Genomic DNA, 17410 nt, shown 5'->3' with positions numbered 1-17410 from the left:
GGTGAGGGTGCCAATCAAGCTACGTAGGACAACTGCATACAGGCATCACAATTAGGAAGCAAATACCACAGACCACAATTGAGAAAGAATCAAAGAAGAGATCCAATGTTGATAGGACGTGACTAGACATCCCCAAGCAATGCATAAGACTACATAGAATATTGGGCATGGCATATACACATATGTGATCAAAAGCTTGGTGAAATACAAAAAAAGGCATCCAAAACCTTGTAATTAAGGATGCATTTTTTTTTTGGTTGTTTGTCATTTTTCTATGGATCTTTGTATATGTGTGTTTACTTTTTGTTTTTAAATAATGGATTATAAAGATGTGTCTAGATTTTTATTTTCTTTTTCCTTTGCCTACTAAGAGAAAGGATGCATGAATTTATTGTAAGAAGAGGTGTCTATCAAGTATGAAGTGTGTGAAGTTGGAAAGTAAAATAGGTTGTGAACAACAACGTCCATGGCACATGAATGCAAGAACAAATACTACCACGTGAACCAGCATGTGTAGTTAACCATGTAGGAAATGGGCAACATAGTGGCATGTGTAAATAGTAGCTAGAAAAAGGGGAGATCTCGCAAATACATGCATGGCATGCAAACAACTATCGGGTCATTTGGGAAAGATGGGGGAAAATGAAGAAATTTTTAAGTTACCATAGGGAAGGGGGGGCCAAGGCTCGTTACATACTAGGTGATGGATGGCCAACCCCACTCAAAGTGTGGGCAAACACTTTTGAAACTGGGTGTAGACATGAGTACAATACCTTTACACACCAAATGGAAACAATTTGCAAAAAAAATAAAAAATAATAAACTTAAAATATTTTGCTTGATTGCAAATGCAAAAGGCACATCCTTGTTTTCCACTTTACAAAGTGGAGAGGAGAGACTCCAGGTCCAAGGGGAGTTCACCTCTTTAGTTGATAAACGAGGAAGAGGGGGGGAAGAGATTATGAAGAAGAAAGGAGGAGAAGAAGCAACAAAGAAATAAGGAACACCAGAGGAGGAGAGAAGGTGGAAGAGAGAAGGAGAGGAAGGAGGAGAAGAAGGAGAAGAGGAGGGGAGGGGAAGGAGATGAAGGAAGGAGGAAGGAGGGAAGGAGGTGGGGGGAGAGGGTAAGAGGAATCATAGATGCACAACGAGGGGTGAGGAGAGAGAAAGAGAGAGAACGAGAGAGAAAGAGAAGAACAAGAGAGAGGGGGAGGAGGGAAATGATGATTGAGGAAGGGTAGTTTTTTAATTCGTTAATTAAATTAAATTAATTTGATTTAAAAAACTTTGCATGTAAAAAAACAAAGAAGGATGGCTCTCCCCTTTCTCGAGTGGGGGATTTTATTTTTGCGGGCTTTCATTTTCGTTCTTTTCTAATCAATCCGTTTTTTTCGAGCTTTTTCGTGCAATATATCCATTCTGCATATAAATATCTCTTTGTAGCACACCCCACATGGAAATATCTCATGTCATGTGTGGTTTGCATGTATACATTCATAGCAAGATTACTAATTCACAGTCATACTACCTGTGGGCATAAAGTGACACAAAAAGAAAATAGAAATTATTCACTCTTACTTAAGGAGTACGACACGTTGCATTTACATGAACACGCATCAAGAAAACAAAACCAACAAAAAACTAGTAAAATATACGTGTCAAATAGTCGCAAGGTACACTCTCCTAAAAACAAATCAAAGATCCCAATGCATGTAATCTCTTAGACAAAATCGGACATAGTCACATGATGAAGTGTATAATAAACATATAAAAGTAGTAACAAAATGAAATGTCTAGAGTCTCTCGAAAAAAACACACACTCTCTCTCTCAGCATGGTACCGGTCCACACACTATGGTGGACAAACACTCCCCATAGAGCACACCATCTATTTCTAAACACATGCAATGTCTCATCTCCTCTGCACTGGCCCACACCAAACCACCACACCCCGCAAACACATCCAAAACATAGTCGTAGTGCTTCGTAAATGCAGCCAGTAACCACCTAACCATATCACCAAAAAGAAAATGAGTGCATAAGCCCACCCATCATCCACGCGGACGCGGACGATTGGGGGGCTTCAATGTCAAGGATTTGTGCTGAAAAAATGGGCTGCATGACGCCACACATCAACGAAATGACTCCACAAAAGGAGAGAAATGACTCCACAAAATGACGAATACGAGGCGCATTATGCACATTTTTGCATTTTGAATCGGAGAGGTGTACCTCAACAAGGGCGAGTTGATGGGGCGAGAGCTGCGAGCTGATGGGGCAGGAGCTGATGGGGCGAGCTGATGGGGCAGGAGCTGCTAGCCGACACACTACGAGCTGATGGGGCAGGAGCTGCGGGGCGTTCCTCAAGGGTGGAGCCATGGGCAGAGGAGGGTCCAGGCTACAGGTCTACAGAGGAGGGACGCGGGTCAAAAAACACGTGAGAGAGAGTGTGTGTGTGGGGGGGAGAGAGTGTGTGTGTGTGTCGCGAGAGAGAGAGAGGGAGAGAAGGGAGAGAGAGAGTTAGTGTCTAAGTCTTTTTGCCTTGGTCTAGCTAGAGAGAGAGAGAGAGAGAGAGAGAGAGAGAGAGAGAGAGAGAGAGAGACTAATAAGCTAGTTAGTCTCTCTCTCGTAAGTTAGCTAGTCTCTGATCGGTTAGTAGTCTATTAGAGTCTATTACTAAGTTTATTAGTATGTTGGCAGGCTCAGTATGTGTATTAGGAGGCTTATAGGGATAAAAATAGTTAGATATATAGTTAGACACGTATTAGCCGTTAAATAATTCGGTAATTAATACAACATAAATAAATCTTTAAAAATTAATTTAATATAATTTACAACATTATTTTTAAAAACTCATAAATAAGAACTCTTAATTATGAGTGCATAGTTGGTTATTTAGTTAGATATATAGTCAGAAATGTAGTTGGACGTTGAAAAACTCACAAATAAAAACCTCACAAAGATAGAGAATGAGAGAATGATAGAGGGCAATAAAGGTGAAGGATGGTGGGTGATTGAGTCATAAATTTTGCTTTTAATTTCTGATGATTATGCTTATTTATTATTGCTCTTAAATGTCGATGAATGACTGTGGCTCTTAAATTTTGATGAGTGTGCATATTCATTATTTAGTCATCTCTGCTTGTAGTGACGGTTGCTATAGCTTTGAGGTTATTCTAACCCTCTTGTAACTTCCTCCATGCCTCCCTTTTTCCTCTACACAGTCATCCGACGGTGAACTGTTGCCTTCTCTTCATCAAATACACACTGTGAGCTCTATTCAGAGTTTTCTTCTCTTCATCAAATACTAACCCACCAGAGGGCACAACATGTCGAGTTTTGATATTTTGACATGGATACTAGCCATTGATTGCTTAGAGCACAGGATTTCATTAAGAAATGGAGAGGTTCTTTTGAGTGAGTACTACCTACAGAATCTATTGCCTCCAACACAAAAATTCCAGGGGTTGCAAGCCGTCATAGAGAATGATGGTGGAGCAAACAATGTCACTGTGTCTCCAAGATGGGATCATCAAGGGCATGCGCACTATCTGATTGATAGTACATTATCAGTCACCTACTCTATCATGCACTCAAATGACTATGTGTACATCTCTAATAGTATTGAGTCAATAGAAGATGAGATTGACAACTACATTGATTGTACTCCTGGTTGTAGCAAATCAACTCCAGTGTGTCTTGGCATACCCTCAGATAACAAGAAGGATGTTGATGAAGTAACAATTTCAATAGGTGCATGCAATGACGGAGGGATCCATAAGGATATACATGAGACAAATGTCGAGGAGGAGCTATGTGTGGGCAGCCAAAGCGAGGACTTATCTTCCTATGATAACTCCATTGCAGCCTTCATTGAGGAGAAAGCTAGAACAGGTAGATTGAAAAAATTACTAGCGCTCTGTGGACCTCCACAAAGGGTGGATGAGCTCCCAATCGAGTATAATGGTACAGTTGCTTTTGAGCTTCCAGCCACACATAGCAAGAAACGAATGATGGGTATGGAACAAAAATATGATGGTCACCTGTGGTCGCGGCCCTCACAAACAAATATGGCAATTGAGTGCACTGTGCGCTTGAGCTATTGTCTTGGAAGTCTTCAATGTCTCAGGATCACTTGTCCTTACTACATAACTGAGAGAAAATACAATGATGTTTTTTTCCATGGTCACTTGGATAGAACCGTGAGCATGGGTTATCCTGCAAGCGAGGGAAACTCCAAGATAACATGTCACTATTGTCAAAATGTTGCTACTTGTGCAGCCATTTGCAAATGCATGATCTATTATGTGTTGCCACTGGATCCTACAATGACACGTTTGGTGATCCATGTTGGGGAGCATGCTCACAGTGTTCAACAAGGCACAAAGAGAGCAACCCTTGACAAGGTGCGGAGGCTTGTGAGCACGGTCCTAAAGATCAAAAAGGGAGGCCCACGAAAAATACAGATGCTAATCGCTCGGCAGATGTTGTTTGAATCTTTAACAAAAGAAGATGAGTCGGAGGCGACTGAGGTGAACCTTAATCATTTTCTAGAAGAAATGATGCCACTTGTGCAAAATAAAGGGTAAGCTTGTGCATTATTATTTTTTGCTTACAATGTATGTCCTGCATTTGAAATAACCATCTAATAAATACATAGATTCAAAGGCATTGTTTCACAAGAGAGAGCCAAACAAGGTCAGGTGGTTGGTGATGGGTATGACAACATACTTCTTTTGCAAAAACGTTGTCTTTCCATTTTTCCGTGGAAGTAGATTTCTAGGACAAGGTGATGCCAAGGAGAAGTGCTACTTGTTTAAAATGTCCACCAAGGGACCAGCATCAGGGGTGGACTTAATGAATCGTATGAGGCGAACAAGGACTAGAGATTTACGACATGCATGGGTGCACTTTGATCATACCCATAGGATTGATGGGTGGGCAACTATGTCTTGTTCAGTTTATGATCACGGGTATGTGGCAACATAATTAAAGCTTGTATTGAAATTAAATTGTTGTTAATGAACACTATACTAATGTATCAATCATGAACTAGCATGAGAGCATTACAGGTAATTGCAATATGTGAATTTAAAGAGGAGGACGAAGAGTCTCAAATCTTGTTTTGGAGAAATTTGAATTCTATCATGGTTCAATACGGCCATGATCCACCTGACTTTGCTGGATTTATGTCCGATGAGGCAAGTGCGAATTGGATGGCAATAAGGGCTGTGTACAATGGAGGACCTCATAACATAATGGAAGGGAGGGAGCGCTCTTGTCTTTTTCATTGGGAGAAAAGTTTGCAAAAGCATACCAAGAAATTAGTCACTGTGGATAAACAAATGCATCACATTGAATTGTGTGAAGCATGGAGGCTAGCAACGACAACTCAACTAGCCTCACTTCAGGCCTCTACTATTCGAGATTGGTGGGCATGAAATGTAAACAAGGAACACATCAAGGCTTTGGATAGGTGGTTGAAATGGTGGGAGCAAAGAATTGCCCACTAGGGAGGAATTGAATCTCATGTAAGTGTGTCATTTTTTCTAGCTCATTAAGATCTGTTGCACAATGTAGCAATGGGGAGAGCTACTGATTCTATTTTTGGATTTGACCCCGCAGGCTAACAAAAGTCCTTGGGAAAATGCTCAAATTCCAAGCATAAACTTATCAGAAAGTGTCCATGCTAGTTGGTTAGGAGGTGAGGGTGGAAAACAAAAGATATCACTTTATGATGCATGTGTTAGTGATGTTTTGAATGCATATATTCAATGTGCAAAGAGGTTGGGCTATACCACAAGGAGGTTTATTGGATCTGGGCCTTCTATGGAGTCTTTGTTGGCTAGTGCCAGCAAAAGGGAATCCCCAAATCCCACCTCTGTTGCACGTGCGTTGCAAGGTGTTGTAGCTGGAAGTCCTTTGTACGAGGAGCCTATAATGCAAGGTGATAGGGAGACTGTGCAAAGAAAAAAGAAGGGAGGTGGAGCAACTGTAAGTTCTCATAGACCAAGGTACGTGATGGAGTCAAGGCAAAGGAAAATCAGGGGCAAGCCACGGAGTATACAGTTTGACAATGGAAAGATGGAAGAGATATATATCCAGGAGGATGAGGAGATACCAATCAAGCCCTTTGCAAGTGGAGTAAGTGCACCAGATGCGGGAACATCAACCCACGTAGAAGAGGTAGAAGTGGCACAGGAGGAGTGGGCTTTACGAAGGACACCACCTAACTGTGTGAGTGAGAGCAGAATTTTGGTGCCGATAAGTGCTTAAAAATACCTAAAAATTATGAATATCAAGGGAAAAATATTCAACGTTGAAGGCGGCGGCCCGATCTAGGACGATTTTAAGCGCCAAAGTGCTTTAAAGACACCCGAGCGACACTTGTTGATTTTTCATAATTTTTCAGACTATCATGCGGGTTGACATGAGTTACCGGCCAATGCAGGATGCCAAGCCGGATACCCAGGATTTTTCAAAGCTCAATTCGGAGCCCGAACGGGGAAATGGCCAAGGAACCGGTCAAGATGCGAAGGGGTGGACAAAATTTGGCCAAAATGGGCAAGTGACCCTTGGGAGCCCAAAATTTAAATGTAGCATGAAAATTTTTCATGAAATGAAGGAGAGAAAAACGTGGAGAGGGCATGAGCAGGAGGGCGCCGAAATTTGCGCCCTCTTGTTGATCATGCCTCTCCCTGCCTGCAAATAACCCACATCAATGATCATGGGGCTTCAATCCCCCCTAGATGCTGACTCTATCACCGTGCTTCGCTCCTCCAATGGCGGTCTCTATGAACAATTCTGATTTCAGTCTTTCTCTCTCCTCCCTCTCTCTCTCCTAAAGGCAGATTCATGTGGTGAAGAAGAAGAAGAAGAATGGATGACGGAGGCTTGTCCAATGAAGACCGGATTGCTCCGTGGTGCAAGAGGAGGAAAGATTTCTGATTGTGGACTGTCATGAGCATTAATGGTGGCTGGAAATCAGTCCCGAGATATGGCAAATAAAAACCCGCAACCCACAAAGAACGGTAATCTCATTTTTACAAAGGAAATTGATGTTTTATGCAATTTGCTTCATGAATACTTGTTCCCATGGGATGATTATGCATTATGATGTTGTTTGCAATGTCTTCCAACTATTTGAAATCAGAAAATTAGAAAATCATAAGCGTTGTGGATGAAATTAGTAGAGTAAAACCCATAAAACACGCTAAATATGGGGAAATTGGGTGTTTTTGAGATATCAATGGAAAATATAATAAGACACACCAACTAAACTTGTATTTTTGCTGCAAATGAACCTAAGGGCCACAGCCCACAATTCACTTTGTATTTTCAGTCATTTAATATTACAAAAAAATAGGAAAATTTGATAAAAATAGGGAAAAAATAGATTTTGAGTGCCGAAAATTAAGGAAAAATAAGAACCATGTTTGTGGATGTATGGGGGGTCTGAAGTATGAGGTTTAGCCTCAGTTCAGCCCTACCTTTATGTTTTAGTGAGTTTTTATAGCTTTTTATACAAAAAAAATGTGGAAAATGAACCCTAAACCGGTCAACGATGCACAACCTAAACGGGTGAGGGGGTAGAGTGTATAAAAAGTGTTTAAATGCTGAATGAAATGATGGAAAGCTTGTTGGTTTTTATGCATACCATTTAGGTTGGTCGATAATTAAAAATTAAGGACCTACTAGCACGAGGGTTTCTCGGTGCTAGGTCCATGCAACGCCGTATAGGAGTGATAGTCAAAATCATTGAAAGAGATGCTTTCCACATGTGCACCAATGCTGATTTTCTTAATTGTTTGAGCACATGGACATTCACAATTTGCACGAATCATAAAGAAATTTAAAAGGTATCAGACAATACCTCTTGGATGCATGGCAATTGCTTTCTAGAGGATATGACCAACGTTGAGTGAGTAAGGTTGTCCAAGCTGTAGGCTAGGCGTTGGGTCTAAGGGGAAAGAAAGTGAGGTATGGTACATTCCTGGATCCGATCAATCGGTACCTTGAGTGGAAATGTGTGCGATAATGTGTTATATATGTTTAGTGACACATCGAGGGGCCAATCCCCAAGGTGTAGGAGAGTCGAAGTGAGGTAGCGGCAGTCAGCCGTGGGAGGACCTCCTATGTTTGTACTTCGTGCTATTTGGAAATGTGCTAGGGACTCCCTCTGAGAAGTGTTAATTGGGTTAGAGTTGGACTACGAGACGTGATACAAACGCAAGATGTTTAGGAAGATGATGTGTGTGTCATCCACGCTCCTGGCCACGAGGCCATGGGGTTGTTGAGCGCATGATAGAGGTCCGGCTAGTGCATGAGCCAATGCCGGCCCGTTTTAGGTCCCATCAGTGAGAAAGTGTTTTGGTATGGAGGGTAGAAAGAATTGCAGCAGCAAATTACAGAGTTGGCAAGTGGGGTTAGTCGCGCCATGCTTTTGGTCTGAGAGAGCCTATAAGAACAAGGCCATTGCACAATGGATATGGTTCTGTAATCATGATGTCAAGCATACAAACGCTATGCAGAAACAAGTGATAGCATCACCAATTGTTCCATCTTTGTGGCCAGTTGATATAGGAACAAATATATCAAGGAAGATTGTAGCAGCCTAAGACATGCTGGTTTCAAGTTTGCCTACTTTACAGCACCACCAAGCCCAAATTACAAAATAGCAAGCTTTTAGCTTTTGAGTTTGCTTTAGCACAAAATAGGAATAAAGCTAATGGGTGGTGCCCAATACAATGTCCAAGTACAAATAACATAATCGTGCGCCCATGCGCATACAAAATAATAATAAATATCCAACGCCTCAATAAATAGACGCGACAAAATATAGGCACCATGCCTAAGGTATGCGCCCATCAAAATATAAATGATAAATCGAATACTCGCTATCCTCCAATGCTTTCCTCCGCCAACTGCTGCTATCTCTACACATCAACTGAAGCATTCACAATCGTTAGTAAAATAATACAATTAAATCGACAAAAGTGAATACCTAGCAGTCTTCAGCTACATAAATAAATCAACTGGTTAGAAATCAATCCTAACCTTAATTTATTACGAGTGCGCACTCTAAACTCATAAACGTTTATTAATTTAATATGCATTTTGCGGAATCACCCGCTATGGAATCACCCATGTACACATTAAATTAATGAAATGCCCGAAAAGGACAGGCGTCCCCATCAACTTCTCACACAAAGAATCCACTTTTTGTATGAGCCCCGGTCATCAAAGTTTACGGAATCCACCGTGGCACGGAATCCACCGTGAAATATGCCTCCTGGCATCATACCCCCAGGGTGGAATAGCAATTGACCTCAATTGCTATTAGCTCAATGTGGAGCTAACAGAGTGGAGAAAGCATTTAAGTCTCTAGCATGCATCCATTGTGCTTCTTCTACAGGATGGTTCTTAAATTTAACTAGATATCTAGAATATATTCGGCCAGTTCTAGTGGTCATAAAGTCAGTGTCTATGATAGCTTCAGGTTAAAGTATTTCAATCTCTTCCTCTAACAAAGGTGGATTTTCATAAACAGGGTGTACAGGTAATTGGCCTCTAAATGGTCGTAATAAACTAATATGAAATGTGTTGTGAATTTTCCAGTGAGGTGGTAATTCTAACTTGAATGCATTGTCATTAATTTTATGAATGATCCTAAATGGTCCATAGAATCTAGGTGCTAATTTCACAACTAGGTGTCTATCTACACTTTGTAGTCTACGTTTTTCTATTCTCAACCAAACATAGTCATCAACTTTGAAATTCATTGCTTGTATTTTCTTATTCGCTTGTTTGGTATATGATTGCTGGGCTTTAGCAATCATGACTTTAACCTCATCAAAAATAGTATTGTGCATACTAGCAATATCTTCAGCACTCTGAATTCTATTTGACAAAGATGCAATAGGTGTAGACAATCGATAACCATAAATCACTTCAAACGGTGCTTTCTTTGTAGATGTGTGTGGTGTATTGTTATATGCAAACTGTAATAAATGCAAATGTGTATCCCATGTCTGAGGTTTAGAAATAGTATAAGCACGTAAAAGATCTAGAATAGTGCTATTAGTGGCTTCTGTTTGCCCATTAGTTTCAAGATGAAATGCAAATGAGAAATCAATCTTTGTGCCAAGGTTAGCAAACAAAGTAATTCAAAAGTTGTTACAAAATCTAGAATCACGATCTGAAATAATAACTTTTGGTAATCCATGGTTAATGAAAACAGTTTTCAAAAATAATTGTGATGCCTGTGATGCTATTAAAGTTTTCTTACATGGAATGAAATATGCCTGTTTACTAAAGCTATCTACTACTGTCCAAATCATATCATGGTTAAATTTAGTATTAGGTAAACCAGTAATAAAATCCATAGAAATTTGTTCCCATGGTCTCGATGGAATAGATAAAGGCATAAGTAATCCATACTGTTTACCATGATGTCTCTTAACTCTTTGACAAATCAAACATTCAGAAACAAAGTTAGATACATCAATGTCCATATGCAGCCAATAAAAATCTTCAGTTAATGTACGTAAAGTAGATATTATACCTCTATGACCTTGATATGGAGGACAATGAATCTCATTCAAAACAAAAGATCGGAATGGAACTGTAACACATAATCTCTTTTCATAAAACATAAATCCATCATTATAAGATAGTGAATCAATAGGAATCAAGTTATTTTGAACTAATTTATTCCAATCAGCATGAAAAGTAATATCCTGATGATAAGTATCTTTCATAGCAATCAAAGAATCAAAAGATATAACAGAAATATTATGAATGGCAGGTCTTCTACTTAATGCATTAGCCACTACATTTTCTTTATCGGGTTGATATTGAATGATAGGATGAAAACTTTGAATAAAGGATGCCCATTTGATATATCGGTCAGATATTTGAGGTTGGCTAAGTAAATGTCTAATACTTTGCTGATCGGTCTTTATCATAAATTCTGAACCCATTAAGTAGTGTTTACACTGTCTTAATGCTTGTACAGCAGCTAATAGTTCTTTGTCATATGTGGAATATTTCAGTTCAGAGGGTTTCAGCTTACAAATAGAATAGGCTATGGGATGATTGTCCTGCATAAGTATAGCTCCTATTCCTGATCCACTAGCATCGGTCACTACTAAAAAGAATGGTCTATTAAAATCAGGCAACTGTAGGACAGGGGCATGGGTTAATGCATGTTTCAATAAATCAAAGGATTTATGTTGATTATCAGACCAATGATAAACAATTCCTTTCTTCAGAAGTTTAGTCAATGATAAAGCAAGTAATGAAAAATTACGCACAAACTTCCTATAGAAACTAGCAAGACCTAGGAATGATCGTAACTCATGCACATTTTTAGGTACAGGCCAATTCAATATTGCATTTATTTTCTTAGGGTCAACTTTAATTCCATCAGATGATACAATATGACCTAAATACTCAATTTTTGTTTTAAAGAATTCACTTTTTTCCAGATTTGCATACAGTTGATTATCTTTTAATAACTGGAAAACCAATGACAAATGCTCATAATGTTCTTTCTCATTTTGACTAAACACCAAAATATCATCAAAGAAGACAATAACACAATACTGATATTTCAAAAATATATGATTCATCATTCTACTAAATGTAGGAGGTGCATTAGTCAATCCGAAAGGCATCACTAAAAATTCATAATGACCAAACTGTGTCCTAAATGCAGTCTTGAATATGTCAGACTTATCTAGTCTCACCTGATGATAACCAGACTTAAGGTCTATTTTACTAAATATGGCAAAACCTTGCAGTTTATCCATAAGGTCATCGACTCTAGGAATTGGATACCTATTTTTTAGAGTGATCTTATTTAAAGCTCGATAGTCAATGCACATACGATAGGTCTTTAAAATGTGCAAGAAATTCTTTATGCCTAGGGTGCATATGATTTTCTTCAACTTGCAGTTCATTCACCCAAATGAGATAGGATTTACTACTTTTGTGTAATGCACGTTTAGCTTGAGTATACGAAAGCAGTGGAAAAGTATTAGATGCATGCATACCATACAATGTAATATGTTTTCCTTGAAATCTAATATTAATTGAATGCGTGGAATAATCTATATCTGGGTTATGCTGATGACGCCAAGGCATACCTAAAATAATATCACTAGACTGGAGTGGTACAACTAGAAAATTTCTTCTTTCAGTGTATTGACCAATTTGAATTTCTAAGTCATGCACTTCCTGTGTACCATTATACCTAGTGCCTAAGAATGCTGCTTTAATGCGATAATGCGTAGGTACAGTCTGTAATTTCAATTCTTTTACTAACTTTGCAAAAATAAAATCATGAGTACTACCATCATCATGCAAAATAATATTTTCATTTCCATGCACTAAACATTTCATAGTCAATAAAGAATGTGGAGTTGGCATACCTAGTAAAGTATCCGAAGGAGTAGTAGTGTCGTCCTCATCTTCCGTGAAATCAGGCATTTCTTCATGTTCGTCTTCTTCCATTGCTCCAAGGTAGTTGATATGGACAGGTGGCTTCTTTGAATGGCAATTTGTTGCTAGATGTCCAGGCTGGTGGCATTTATAGCATACTATAGGCTTGGCTTTAGTTACATTGTTTGCAATGGCGGGAAGTCTAGGGACATTAGGATTTGGCTGTGGAATAGGCTTGGGGTTTTGATTGGCATTGGATGGTAAAGCAGGTGGTTTTGCCCAATTCTTACGGAAAGATGATGAAGAGAAACGACCTTGATTAAATCTTCTAAAATTTGAGTTGAATTGCTTAGATCCATAGTTACCATTGGCTTGGAATTGGTGTGGACGTCTATCTCTACCTCGCAACTTGTCTTCAGTGTCATGAGCTAGTGAAATTGCGTCTTCAAGAGTAGCAAGCTTGAACATATTAACTTCAGCATAGTAATGCTCAAGGAGTCCAGACATATACTTGCGCTTGTGTGTCGCTTCAGGTACGTCTTCAAGCATGCGTAACTGGAGTAGTGCATTCCAAAAACGCTCTGTGTACTGAGAAATAGGCTCACGATCCCGTTGCTGAAGAAGGTCCCATTGGTTTATGGCTTTTTCATGGAATTGTGGAGGAAGGAAATTATGCATAAACTTCTTCTTGAAATTCTCCCAGGTAGTGGGACAATCTATACTCTTGCATACCACAGTCCACCAAAGAGATGCTCTATCCACTAAATGATTAGTGACACACTTGATTTTATCTTTTTCTGCATAGGTTTTCTCATGAAATAGTCGTCAAACTGACTAATGAATGCAAGAACAGTTTTTCCCTCTCGAGTGCTATTGAAAGTACGGAATTTGAAATTTCTTTTACTTATCTTTGTTTCCTTGCGGATGGATTGAGCTTCGAGAGTCGCGTCAATGGTACGTCGGATAAGATCTTCAAATTGAGGTTCCTCTTTGTCGGTAGTCGATCTTTGTAAATTAGCCAATTAAACTTGCAATGCTTGTCTAACTGGTCGTTCTTCATCCAACTGCATCATAATTAAGTCCAGCTTTTGCTCCATCGTAGGTTCAGGTAGGTCGCCTTCAGCCATTAAATCATCCATATGTGGTTCTGTCATCCTGCAAAACTCAAAAGACCTCTCACTCTCAAAATCAAGTTAGCGGGATGAGCGTAGCTCAAGTTCGGGAATACAAGGCTTATATATTTTTGGGTGTGGCTTTCACAATCTTTGAAAAATCTGTGTTTTATCCTTCTTCGTATGCTGAAAATGCTTCAGCAAACCTGCATATGCGTAGAGTACCTTCCAATGAACAACTTTGCAGTTCGGAGTTTCTGCGTAGGAATAGCCCTTCTATGAGTTTTGAACAGAAGTCAGTTTTGACTTCAGATGACTTATTTGACTTGCAGAGTTCCAAACTTATGTGACTTGCAGAGTATGAAGACTTACAGAACTTGGTTGCTTTATGTAACTTGCAGAACTTCGACTTAGAATACTTGCAGAACTTGAACTTTGCAGACTTGCTGAGTTGTAAGGCTCAAGTGACTTAGAGCTTTGGTAAGTAAGCTTTTAAGCTTACTCAGCCAAAAACGTGAAATCGTGGGGGGGGGAAGGCGTTTTTCTTCAGGCGGCAAAATTTTCGGAGGTATTCAAATACCTCACAATGACGTTTTTGAAGCTTTAAGCTTCTCTTAAGCTTTCTAAGCTTTAAATTTTAAAGCTTTGAAAATATGGAGTTTGTGACTTATCTCTGGTTCTTGATGACTTGAAGAAGAAGAAATAGGAGTGGTCATCCGCCTCTGCCAAGTGGTCCTTCACGATCTGATGATGGAAACAGAGGTTCTTGATCGTCAGGAATCCATCCGTATCGACCGTTCGCGACGAGATTGACCGTAGAGCCCGATCGTTCCAAGAGCTCCGCCTTCGCACAAGATGGGTAGCAATTGGAAGCTCTTAATCTCAACTTCGCTCTGATACCACTGGTGCGCAGATTGGATGCTGTACGCTCGCGTAGTGAATGCCGGAAGGTCCCCAAGAACAATAGAACTCTACTTTTTGCACAAAATTCAATGTAAAAAGCATGAATGGCATGAACAAGAGACCAATTGGGTGCAATCTCCCCTCATGCCTTGTGTGAGCGCTCCACAAAGCATGTATTTTATGTATTAATCATCTTCAAGCTCAAATAATAGCCCAAATTACAAAGTAGCAAGCTTTTAGCTTTTGAGTTTGCTTTAGCACAAAATAGGAATAAAGCTAATGGGTGGTGCCCAATACAATGTCCAAGTACAAATAACATAATCGTGCGCCCATGCGCATACAAAATAATAATAAATATCCAACGCCTCAATAAATAGGCGCGACAAAATATAGGCACCATGCCTAAGGTATGCGCCCATCAAAATATAAATGATAAATCGAATACTCACTATCCTCCAATGCTTTCCTCTGCCAACTGCTGCTATCTCTACACATCAACTGAAGCATTCACAATCGTTAGTAAAATAATACAATTAAACCGACAAAAGTGAATACCTAGCAGTCTTCAACTACATAAATAAATCAACTGGTTAGAAATCAATCCTAACCTTAATTTATTACGAGTGCGCACTCTAAACTCATAAACATTTATTAATTTAATATGCATTTTGCGGAATCACCCGCTATGGAATTACCCATGTACACACTAAATTAATGAAATGCCCGAAAAGGACAGGCGTCCCCATCAACTTCTCGCACAAAGAATCCACTTTGTGTATGAGCCCGGGTCATCAAAGTTTACGAAATCCACCGTAAAACCTCACAGAATCCACCGTGGCACGGAATCCACCGTGAAATATGCCTCCTGTCATCAATGCAAGTGGGGATATGGAATTTCCAAAGATGCACAAAAGAGAATAGAGGCAGCTGGTTGCATGGTTGTGACATTCTTGGAGGATGTAGTGCAACTTGAGAGACAACATTCAGTATTTCGAGTCTTGACAGAGAATTGTTATGATGTGCACATCAAAGAAGAGCCTAGGTGCACTTTATCCTGATTTTCAAAAAAGAGAATCTACCCAAAAGGCATTTCTTGCTTGCAAACATATGTATTATATGTACATGCACATACTTGGCCTTCAACCCAAGGAGCACATGGTCATACATTAGCCTGCACTAACTCCCACTGACCTTGCCTTTGTGTTAGGGCAAACACGTAAGATATGCCCTGTTATGTAGGAAGCCCAAAGTAAGCATGGCTCATTCATTATTATGGCCAACTCATCATCATGCACTTCATTAGGGTGTGACATGTCCTTTTTGTTACATGAATATCAAGGCGTAGCAATCTTGGAACCTTTCTAGATATTGTACTCCTTTTGGGTAATGCAAAACTTTGGAATGTTATTATTTGTTGTGATTATTCAGCACCATTGGAGTGGGTGTGGGATTTATATGTGTATGTGTGCTTATTTTTAGTATTAACAAAAAAATGAAGAAAATTTGAAAACATTTTGACACAAGAACAAGTGGACACATCAACAACAAAAGTAGAATCAGGAAGGGATTATAGATAGGGTGGGTGGAGATTCAACATGAAAAAATTTAAGAGATGAGCATTCACATGGAAAAAATAATCACAAAAAAATGTTCACTTCTTTGAGTGGGGATAAAGTCATTGATTGCATTTGCTCTTAGCTTCTTCCATTGACCTTGACCCTGTCCTTGCGCCCTTTTAATTTAAGCTCTCGACATCCCTGGATTTTGGTCTCTGTAAGCCGTAAGTCTGAGGAATGCATTGATTCCAACCAAGTGTTTATTGGCGAATTCAGTCCATCACAAAACTTTGACGCCTGTTGGGGGATGCTCATTGTCGGGGCGTATTTTAGCAAAGAAACAAATTTCGAGTAGTATGCTTCCAGAGACATGCCCAATTGCCTCAACTTAAAAAACTCATTCATTTTCTGAGTTCTATACACAGGTGGCATATACCTCCCCTGCACTGCTTCCTTTAGTTTTTCCCAAGTTATTGTGATTTCACTGACTGCTTAGTCTTTACACCATTGCTTCCACCACAACCTAGCCTTGCTAGTGAGCTTGAGCTTAGCAATCATGGCTCGGTTCACATGCACCGTTCCCGCTGCACTAAAATAGTCTTCCATAGATTCAATCCATATTTCACCATTAGCTTCAAAAATCTTCCCCTTTCCATCAAAGTTTGGTGGCTTAATTTGTTTGAGAAGAAACTTCTTCTCTTGTACTTCTGCTGAGCTCAGTGTGGTAACAGAGTTCTGGATCTGTGGTTGGGAGTGTATATGATTGCCATTCTAACTTTCTCGTGTTAGGTTCGCATTTACACACCCCTATATAACTTAAATCAAAGCGCACATATTTTTCCATTGCAATCATTTAGATGAACATAAAATTCTTATTTAACCATAGAGAAACATAAGCCTCAATTACAATTATTTGGGAATGGATAGGGTTTGGCTGAGTCAATTTTTTTTCCTTTTTAGGAGTTACATTAGCACCAGGTTAATAATTCTCAATTGGATTCAGCTAATGGATAGAATAGTAGTATGGATTTGGGGAATGGATTCTTAGGAAACGATAAGTCATGGGAAGTTCAGGAAATCCCTGTTTCTGATAGCCATGATGTTCGTGTCACCCCATTATTTTAATTTTGTCCGCTGGTAAAATTTTAACCATCTCATCGTAGATGCAACGGTTCTGATCTACTTGCTGGCACTCGATGTGTTGGGTTGAGTTCACATGAGCCTCATGGAAGATGAATAACTTGATAATCTTTAAGTCTTCCAACCACTTTAACCTCTTCAGATTGTTTGGAAGATAGGTGAGTCAGTTGGCGTCTATGTAGCAGTGACTTGCGCTCCAAGTCCAACGCCTTTCCACATGCAGCAATGAGGGGTTATAGAGCCGATCCAGGATCCC

General features: G+C 39.6%; 1 pseudogene; it reads left to right on the top strand.

The window, feature by feature from the left end:
- Window positions 1-4712: 4712 nt before the first annotated feature.
- LOC148039864 (uncharacterized) lies at window positions 4713-16493 on the top strand (annotated as a pseudogene).
- Window positions 16494-17410: the final 917 nt, after the last annotated feature.

The sequence above is a fragment of the Lygodium microphyllum genome, chromosome 2 (assembly GCF_053477565.2).
Source record: "Lygodium microphyllum isolate KBCC chromosome 2, Lygodium_microphyllum_v1.1.10, whole genome shotgun sequence".
In the NCBI taxonomy this organism is placed as follows: Eukaryota; Viridiplantae; Streptophyta; class Polypodiopsida; order Schizaeales; family Lygodiaceae; genus Lygodium; species Lygodium microphyllum.
This window is presented reverse-complemented; position numbering and strand designations above follow the sequence as displayed.